The sequence below is a fragment of the Babylonia areolata genome, chromosome 9, assembly GCF_041734735.1.
Source record: "Babylonia areolata isolate BAREFJ2019XMU chromosome 9, ASM4173473v1, whole genome shotgun sequence".
In the NCBI taxonomy this organism is placed as follows: domain Eukaryota; kingdom Metazoa; phylum Mollusca; class Gastropoda; order Neogastropoda; family Buccinidae; genus Babylonia; species Babylonia areolata.
In genome coordinates, this window is record NC_134884.1 from 47,278,852 (window position 1) to 47,288,851 (window position 10,000).

At 47.9% G+C, this 10,000-nt stretch overlaps 2 protein-coding genes across 5 annotated transcripts in view; both read left to right on the plus strand.

Moving 5' to 3' along the window:
• Window positions 1–10,000, plus strand: part of LOC143285548 (uncharacterized) — a 288,677-nt gene that overhangs the window by 179,330 nt on the left and 99,347 nt on the right. The gene's annotated exons all lie outside the window — the stretch shown is intronic.
• The window catches only part of LOC143285898 (hemocyte protein-glutamine gamma-glutamyltransferase-like), a 68,391-nt gene that overhangs the window by 19,413 nt on the left and 38,978 nt on the right, over window positions 1–10,000 (plus strand). The window lies entirely within an intron of this gene.

The following is a 10,000-nucleotide window of genomic DNA, read 5'->3' on the forward strand; positions in this document are numbered from 1 at the left end:
TAGGCAGTGTCTGTATGGGTGGTAGGCAGTGTCTGTATGGGTGGTAGGCAGTGTCTGTATGGGTGGTAGGCAGTGTCTGTATGGGTGGTAGGCACTGTCTGTATGGGTGGTAGGCAGTGTCTTTATGGGTGGTAGGCAGTGTCTTTATGGGTGGTAGGCATTGTCTGTATGGGTGGTAGGCAGTGTCTGTATGGGTGGTAGGCAGTGTCTTTATGGGTGGTAGGCACTGTCTGTATGGGTGGTAGGCAGTGTCTGTATGGGTGGTAGGCAGTGTCTGTATGGGTGGTAGGCACTGTCTGTATGGGTGGTAGGCAGTGTCTGTATGGGTGGTAGGCAGTGTCTTTATGGGTGGTAGGCACTGTCTGTATGGGTGGTAGGCAGTGTCTGTATGGGTGGTAGGCATTGTCTGTATGGGTGGTAGGCAGTGTATGGGTGGTAGGCATTGTATGGGTGGTAGGCAGTGTCTGTATGGGTGGTAGGTTGTCTGTATGGGTGGTAGGCAGTGTCTTTATGGGTGGTAGGCATTGTCTTTATGGGTGGTAGGTTGTCTTTATGGGTGGTAGGCAGTGTCTTTATGGGTGGTAGGCAGTGTCTTTATGGGTGGTAGGTTGTCTTTATGGGTGGTAGGCAGTGTCTTTATGGGTGGTGGGCATTGTCTTTATGGGTGGTAGGCAGTGTCTGTATGGGTGGTAGGCAGTGTCTTTATGGGTGGTGGGCATTGTCTTTATGGGTGGTAGGCAGTGTCTGTATGGGTGGTAGGCAGTGTCTGTATGGGTGGTAGGCAGTGTCTTTATGGGTGGTAGGCAGTGTCTTTATGGGTGGTAGGTTGTCTTTATGGGTGGTAGGTTGTCTTTATGGGTGGTAGGCAGTGTCTGTATGGGTGGTAGGCAGTGTCTGTATGGGTGGTAGGCAGTGTCTTTATGGGTGGTAAGCAGTGTCTGTATGGGTGGTAGGCAGTGTCTGTATGGGTGGTAAGCAGTGTCTGTATGGGTGGTAGGCACTGTCTGTATGGGTGGTAAGCAGTGTCTGTATGGGTGGTAGGCACTGTCTGTATGGGTGGTAGGCAGTGTCTGTATGGGTGGTAGGCACTGTCTTTATGGGTGGTAGGCACTGTCTGTATGGGTGGTAGGCACTGTCTGTATGGGTGCAGTGTCTGTATGGGTGGTAGGCACTGTCTGTATGGGTGGTAGGCACTGTCTGTATGGGTGGTAGGCAGTGTCTTTATGGGTGGTAGGCAGTGTCTTTATGGGTGGTAGGCACTGTCTGTATGGGTGGTAGGCAGTGTCTGTATGGGTGGTAGGCACTGTCTGTATGGGTGATAGGCGTTGTATGGGTGGTAGGCAGTGTCTGTATGGGTGGTAGGCAGTGTCTGTATGGGTGGTAGGCAGTGTCTGTATGGGTGGTAGGTTGTCTTTATGGGTGGTAGGCAGTGTCTTTATGGGTGGTAGGCATTGTCTGTATGGGTGGTAGGCTGTCTTTATGGGTGGTAGGCAGTGTCTTTATGGGTGGTAGGCAGTGTCTTTATGGGTGGTAGGTTGTCTTTATGGGTGGTAGGCAGTGTCTTTATGGGTGGTGGGCATTGTCTTTATGGGTGGTAGGTTGTCTTTATGGGTGGTAGGCAGTGTCTGTATGGGTGGTAAGCAGTGTCTGTATGGGTGGTAGGCACTGTCTGTATGGGTGGTAGGCAGTGTCTGTATGGGTGGTAGGCAGTGTCTTTATGGGTGGTAGGCAGTGTCTTTATGGGTGGTAGGCAGTGTCTGTATGGGTGGTAGGCAGTGTCTTTATGGGTGGTAGGCAGTGTCTGTATGGGTGGTAGGCAGTGTCTGTATGGGTGGTAGGCAGTGTCTGTATGGGTGGTAGGCAGTGTCTGTATGGGTGGTAGGCACTGTCTGTATGGGTGGTAGGCAGTGTCTGTATGGGTGGTAGGCAGTGTCTGTATGGGTGGTAGGCAGTGTCTTTTATGGGTGGTAGGCAGTGTCTGTATGGGTGGTAGGCAGTGTCTGTATGGGTGGTAGGCAGTGTCTGTATGGGTGCAGTGTCTGTATGGGTGGTAGGCAGTGTCTTTATGGGTGGTAGGCATTGTCTGTATGGGTGGTAGGCACTGTCTGTATGGGTGGTAGGCAGTGTCTGTATGGGTGGTAGGCAGTGTCTTTATGGGTGGTAGGCAGTGTCTGTATGGGTGGTAGGCAGTGTCTGTATGGGTGGTAGGCACTGTCTTTATGGGTGGTAGGCATTGTCTGTATGGGTGGTAGGCAGTGTCTTTATGGGTGGTAGGCAGTGTCTTTATGGGTGGTAGGCAGTGTCTGTATGGGTGGTAGGTTGTCTATATGAGTGGTAGGCATTGTCTTTATGGGTGGTAGGTTGTCTGTATGGGTGGTAGGCAGTGCCTGTATGGGTGGTAGGCAGTGTCTTTATGGGTGGTAGGCAGTGCCTGTATGGGTGGTAGGCACTGTCTGTATGGGTGGTAGGCAGTGTCTGTATGGGTGGTAGGCAGTGTCTTTATGGGTGGTAGGCAGTGTCTGTATGGGTGGTAGGCAGTGTCTGTATGGGTGGTAGGCACTGTCTGTATGGGTGGTAGGCACTGTCTTTATGGGTGGTAGGCACTGTCTTTATGGGTGGTAGGCAGTGTCTTTATGGGTGGTAGGCAGTGCAGGTGATACGTCCACATGCCAGGCCTGACTAAGCGCGTTGGGTTATGATGCTGGTCCGGTCAGGCATCTGCTCAGCAGATGTGGTGTTGTGTACATGAGTTTGTCCGAACGCAGTGACGCCTCCTTAAGTAACTGAACTGAACTGAACTGAACTGAAGCATGTTATAGAATATGGGTATCAGGCCTGAACCTCTTGTTGTAATTTATCAGGGGTGTGTGGCAGACTGGTCAAGACTCTCATCTGTCAATACAGTGTTCTGAAGGTCTGTGTTGGATTCCTGCCCTAGCCCCTTATCCCAAGTTTACTGAAGAATCCAACTGAGCGTCATAAACCGAGGTCCCGTGTACAGCACGCACTTGGCGCACTGAAACAGAACCTATGGCAAGAAAAGTGTTGTCGTCTGGCAAAACTGTGTAGAAATCCACTCTGATAGGTACACAAATATACGCATGCACTCAAAGACTGACCAGGCGCGTTGGGTTATGCTGCTGGTCAGGCATCTGCATAGCGGGTGTGGTGTAGCGTATATCGATTTTTTTTTTCCCGAACGCAGTGCTGCCGCCTTGATAAATTGAAACTGAAAAAGGGGGAAGGAGGGGGGAGGGGGATCTTGGCAGAATCGGACAAGCGTTGGACTTGTGATGTAGTGTTGACCAAAAGAGTTTGAGGCCCCGTTTTGGCACAGTGTTGTGTCCTTGGGAAAGGCACTTTGCTCCTATTGTCCACACTCCATCCAGACGTATAACGGGTACCTGACTTCGGATAGGGGAAGTAAGAACGGCGGAGGGAGAGGATTGGGCCCCGCCTTCCCATGCCCAGCCCTGGACACAGTGGGTTTGAACTCACTGCTCTGGTGGACGTAAAAGGGACCTCCTTTTCCTTCTTAGTAGTAGTAGTAGTAGCAGTACTAGTAGTAGTATTCAACTGCATCGGAACGGAACCAAAGTGAATTTACAAGAGGTCTGGTTTGTTGGCATACAAAGCACATTATACACAAGCAATTATAAAGCAATCAGTGATCGTTACAAGAATTTGTAAAGGATGACAAGAAGAATGGTGAATGTTGGATTTCAGCTCTTTGTGCTTCGTTTGTGTCTGCATCAAAAAGTTTGTGGATTAGAGATGGTAGAAAAACAGCGCGCGCGCGCGTGTGTGTGTGTGTGATTATATATTAATTTATACACTTTCTTATCTTCCTCAGCTTCAGGTGTTTTTGTTGTTTCTTCCCATGCCAAACAGTAAAAATCTGTCCCTGTGTCTCGCCAGTGACCCAGTCTTGAGTCTTGAGTTATGTTGTCTTTACTGAGACATCATAAAATATCTATGATTTATACGAACATAAATAAGATAACACTATTCTGTACTGTGCGGCTACAGAGAAACAACATACATTGTTTTGTATCAACTACACAAGGACATTTGTTAAGTATCCATGCAGGATACAGTGATATGTAAAAGATTCTAAAAAGATTATTAATTGTTCTGTCATTTCAGTGTATAAATGTATAATTTAAACGTCGGTGTATACAGGGCAGCGGAGCATGCTTTGCATGGAAAGGTGCTTTGTGAGCTAAATCATTATCATGATTATTATATAAGATTTCTGTGTGTTCAACCTCAACTCTTGAAGAACGTGACCAAAAGGGCGACTGCCATAAGGTTCCTAATCCTAATCTTCCCGAGTTCCGCGTTCTAATCAGGGACGTTATGTTTGATCATGCATTGTTTAATGTATGATTTCAGCAGGACTGGTTCTAGCCAATGTCATGATTTCAGCAGGACTGGTTCTAGCCAATGTCATGATTTCAGCAGGACTGGTTCTAGCCAATGTCATGATTTCAGCAGGACTGGTTCTAGCCAATGTCATGATTTCAGCAGGACTGGTTCTAGCCAATGTCATGATCATTACTGATCATCTGGAGTGGGCTGGTTGCATAAAGTTTCTCGTTTCGAGCGAGTCTCGTGATGTGTAGAGCTGGTCTTTATGGACTAGGTGGAGATTATTCGGTGTTGCTTGAAAGTGTTAAAAAGCGTGTTAAGTGCTGAGTGATTTGTGTTTTCTATGTATATGTATGTATACATATATATATATATATATATATATATATATATATATATATATATATATATATATATATATATATATATATATATACATATATATAATGTTTGCTTAAAAGCCTTACAAAGCGTTAAAAGTGTTCAGCGATATGTTCTTGTTTGGTACACTTGATGTTTTTCAGTGTTTGCTGATAAGCTTTAACTCTCTCCATACGAACGGCGAAAGAGACGACGTTAACAGCGTTTCACCCCAATTACCACCATCAAAATATTAGAAGCGGAAGGCTATTACACTGAAGAGGTGAATGTTGACAAAGAATCCCACAATTCTGACGACGGAAGCTAAAGGTTGGGTCATTCAGACACCCACTGGACATCCGAAGTGTCTGTGTAGAGGAGAAGAGAGGACTGGCCGTACTGAGTGAGTTAAAATGCGTCAAAAGTGTTCATTGACCCGTTCTTCTTAAGTATATTGGAAGTTATTCGGTGTTTGCCAAAAGCTTTTGAAAATCACAAGTGGCATGTGATCCCTTCTGCATCGGGCAGTTCTAACATTCTTGGCGTCCATCTGTGTCGGGAGACAATGGAACTCTGTGCCTGGTTCAGTCAAGTTGTTGAGTTGCAGTGCCTGCTGTGGCTGTACAGTCCGATTCTAGATCGGCAGGCTCTGTTGCAGTTGTCGCAGGTGAAAGTCGCGCCTGGCTCAAAGGGTATGGATTCTGCCCTCTGCCGTCTGAGCCCTCTTCCCTCTTCCCAGTGCTGTTCTCTCTTCTCCTCGCTCCTCTGGACGCATGCCTTCACGGGCCTTCTCCAGCTGTTGCGGTCTTCAGCCATCGCTTCCCAACCTGCTGGGTCCATGTCGCCTGCCCTTATTTCTCGTTTGCATACATCCCTGTAGCGTAGGACGGGTCTTTCTGCAGGTCTGGAATCAGTGGCAAGCTCGCCATAAAGGATGTCCTTGGGGATTCGCCCGTCATCCATTCGTCTGACGTGGCCGAGCCACCGCAGACAGCGCCGAGTCAGGAGTGCAAACATGCTGGAGATGCCTGCCTGGTCAAGGACTTTATTATTTGGTACACGGTCTTGCCACGTGATGCCCAGAATTCTCTTGATGTTGCACAGGTGAAATGTGTTGAGTCTGCGTTCTTGGCGAGAGTAGAGAGTCCACAGGCTTGGTACACCTGCATCTTGGTGTTGATGGTCAGCATGGGATTGTCCCAGACCCTCTTTGCCAGGCGGGCCATGGCTGTAGCTTCTTTGCCAATCCGCTTCTTGAGTTCAGCGTCCAGGGAGAGGCTACTGGAGATGGCGGAGCTGAGGTAAGTGAAGTCCTCAACGACCTCGAGTGTGAAGTCACCAAAGGAGATGCTTGGGGCGCTGCTCACGTCCTGGCCCATGACGTTAGTCTTATTCAGGCTGATAGTCAAGCCAAACTCTCTGCATGCCTGGGCGAAGCGATTGATGGGTCGCTGGAGTGCCTCCTCAGAGTGAGTTGTCAGAGCTGCATCGTCTGCGAAAAGCATCTCGTGTATGAGAACCTGTCGCACTTTGGTTTTAGCGCGAAGGCGGGCCAGGTTGAAGAGACTGCCATCGCTTCTGGTGTAGAGATACACTCCGTCCTCCGACTGGCTGAAAGCATAGGACTGCAGCAGTGAGAAGAAGACGCCGAAGTGTGTTGGAGCCAGCACACAGCCTTGCTTCACCCCACTCTTGATTGGGAATGGGTCAGAGGAAGATCCATCGTGCTGAACGATGCCCTGCATGTCTTCATGAAAAGACGTGATCATCCTCAGGAGCTTGGGGGGGGGGGGGGGGGGGGTGGCGGGGGGTACATCCAATCTTCTGTAGCACTGTGAAGAGGCCTTTTCTGCTGACCAGGTCGAAGGCCTTGGTGAGGTCGATGAATGCGACGTATAGTGGCCGCCTCTGCTCCCGGCATTTCTCTTGCAGCTGTCGTAAGGAGAAGACCATGTCGATTGTTGATCTTCCAGCTCTGAATCCGCACTGTGCCTCAGGGTATACGCGTTCAGTAAGTGGCTGCAGTCTGCTCAGGACTACACGGGCAAAGGCTTTCCCAACGATACTGAGGAGGGAGATTCCGCTGTAGCTGTTGCAGTCGCTGTGATCACCCCTGTTCTTGTACAGAGTGATGATGTCGTCACGCATCTCCTGGGGCACAGTCCCTTCTTCCAGCACTGCAGTAGCAGCTGGTGCAGGTGGTGGAGTAGCACGGTCTTTTTTCCAGCCTTGATGACTTCAGGTGGGATGTCATCTTTTCCTGGAGCTTTGCCACAGGCGAGGGAGTCGATGGCTTGCCGAGTTCCTCTTCAGAGGGCGGGATGTCGAGTTCTTCCATGACAGGGAGGTTGGGGGTGTTCTCCACTGCTGCGTCTGCGACAATGTTCTCTCTTGAATAGAGCTCCTGGTAGTGTTCCACCCATCTGTCTACCTGCTTGCTCCGGTCTGTTAAAATGGTGCCGGAAGCTGATTTCAGTGGTGCGATCTTGTTTACGCATGGGCCGAAGGTTTTTTTCATGCCGTCGTACATTCCACGGATGTTGCCGCAGTCAGCGGAAAGTTGGATGTTCTGACAGAGGTTCAGCCGGCAGTCGTTGGCGCAGCGTCTGGCGATCAGTTTAGTGTCATTTTTGGCCTTCTTGAGTGCAGCGTGTGTCTTCTTAGAAGGCTCTCCTTTTTGGTTGATGAGGGCCACTCTTTTGGCCTCTACTGCTGGTTCCAGAACAGCAATGCTGGCTCCAAACCAATCTGGATTCTGCCTCTCTCTTTCGCTGAAGGTATCCGTGGCGGAGTTGTAGATGGCGTCACGGATGTGGTTCCATTGTTCTTCAGCACTGCCGGCAGGGCAGTCTTTGAGGGCATCCTCGATGGAGTTGGCGAAGCGGTCGCGAATGTCTCGAATGGTGTTATCAAGCTCATCGTAGAACTGGTCCTTGGTCTGCAGAAGAACAGAGTGTGGGAGCATAGATGATCAGGAGGTTCACTGGACCAGAGGAGGTTGACAGGCGGAGGGCGAGGATGCGGGCTGTGCCACTGTATGGCGGTTCCACAGAGGACAGTAGGGAGTTCCTCATGGCGAATCCAACGCCATGCAGTCTTGGCTCTTCAGGTTCCTTGTCCTGCCAGAAGAACGTGTAGTTCTGTTCCCTAAGGCTGCCGCTTAAGGAAGTCTTGTTTCCTGTAGTGCTGCAATGTCGATGTTGAGCCTTGTGAGCTCACGGTCGATGAAGGCTGTTTTCCTGGAATCATCGACTTGTTGTAAATCATTTTCGAGGCCAGGACACATTGTCCTGACATTCCAGCTTGCTAAACACAAGATGGGTAGTTTTTCGTTTCTGTTTTTGTTTTTGTTTTTGCCTGGTACGTTATTCGAATGTATACAGTGTAATTTGGATGAAAATTTATTTTATAAACGTCACCAGTGATGTAGAATGCCCGGTGTTTTTGGAAAAGCTTTAAAAACCGTTAATTATTTTTTTCAACGGTCTGTTCTTCTCCACGCAGATTTTGTAAGTAATTTCATTCAGTGTTTTTGCCTACAGGGATTCTAAAAAAGTCAAAATTCTTCAAAGATCCGCTTTACAGAAAGACTAAAAATTATTCATAGTTTCTATAAACATACGTTTTTTAAGATACGTTAAAAGTGATCAGCTAATCTATTCTAGCTGCGTTAAAGGGCCTCCAAAGTGATATTCAAGATTATTCCCTACATTAGAGACATGCAGTGTTTGTTTAAGGGTCGTAGAAAGGTGTCGCTGGCTGTGGTCCGTTATACACATCATCAATCATTCAGTATTCGTGGAAGCGCAACAGACGCAGGACAAAGTAATCAGCGATTGTTGCATAGAAGTTTCTACTCGGAAGAGTTCTATACATGTAACACAGTGTCTTACCCAAGACCCAAGCCCTACAAGAGCTTTTAGCCAAACTCAGTTTTCCGCTACGATCATACTGTGACTGACATCGTTAAACTCTAAGCGGCGATCACACAGTGACTGACATCACCAAGCCGGGAACAACTCGACCTGAAGGGATTTTAGCCAACACGACGTTAAACTGAACACCACGATACGATCATACTCTCTTATTTACATCACCTAGTTCTGAACAACTTGACCTGAAGGGATTTTAGCCAACAGGACGTTAAACTGAACACCACGATACGATCATACCCTCTTATTTACATCACCTAGTTCTGAACAACTTGACCTGAAGGGATTTTAGCCAACAGGACGTTAAACTGATCTCCAAGCTACAATCATATCCCCAGATTGACATCACAAAGCCCAAAAGGACGTTAAACACTACGCTAAGATCATACAGTGATTGACATCACAAAGCCCAAAAGGACGTTAAACACTACGCTAAGATCATACAGTGACTGACATCACAAAGCCCAAAAGGACGTTAAACACTACGCTAAGATCATACAGTGACTGACATCACACAGCCGAAAAGGGCGTTTAACACTTCGCTAAGATCATACAGTGACAGACATCACACAGCCGAAAAGGGCGTTTAACACTTCGCTAAGATCATACAGTGACAGACATCACACAGCCGAAAAGGGCGTTTAACACTTCGCTAAGATCATACAGTGACAGACATCACAAAGCCCAAAAGGGCGTTTAACACGACGCTAAGATCATACAGTGACTGACATCGCAAAGCCCAAAAGGGCGTTTAACACGACGCTAAGATCATACAGTGACTGACATCGCAAAGCCCAAAGGGGCGTTTAACACTGCGCTAAGGTTATACAGTGACTAACATCACAAAACCCAAAAGGGCGTTAAACACTACGCTGAGATCATACAGTGACTAACATCACAAAGCCCAAAAGGGCGTTAAACACTACGCTAAGATCATACAGTGACTGACATCACAAAGCCCAAAAGGGCGTTAAACACTACGCTAAGATCATACAGTGACTGACATCACAAAGCCCAAAAGGGCGTTAAACACTACGCTAAGATCATACAGTGACTAACATCACAAAGCCCAAAAGGGCGTTATACACTACGCTAAGATCATACAGTGACTGACATCACAAAGCCCAAAAGGGCGTTAAACACTACGCTAAGATCATACAGTGACTGACATCACAAAGCCCAAAAGGGCGTTAAACACTACGCTAAGATCATACAGTGACTGACATCACAAAGCCCAAAAGGGCGTTAAACACTACGCTAAGATCATACAGTGACTGACATCACAAAGCCCAAAAGGGCGTTAAACACTACGCTAAGATCATACAGTGACTGACATC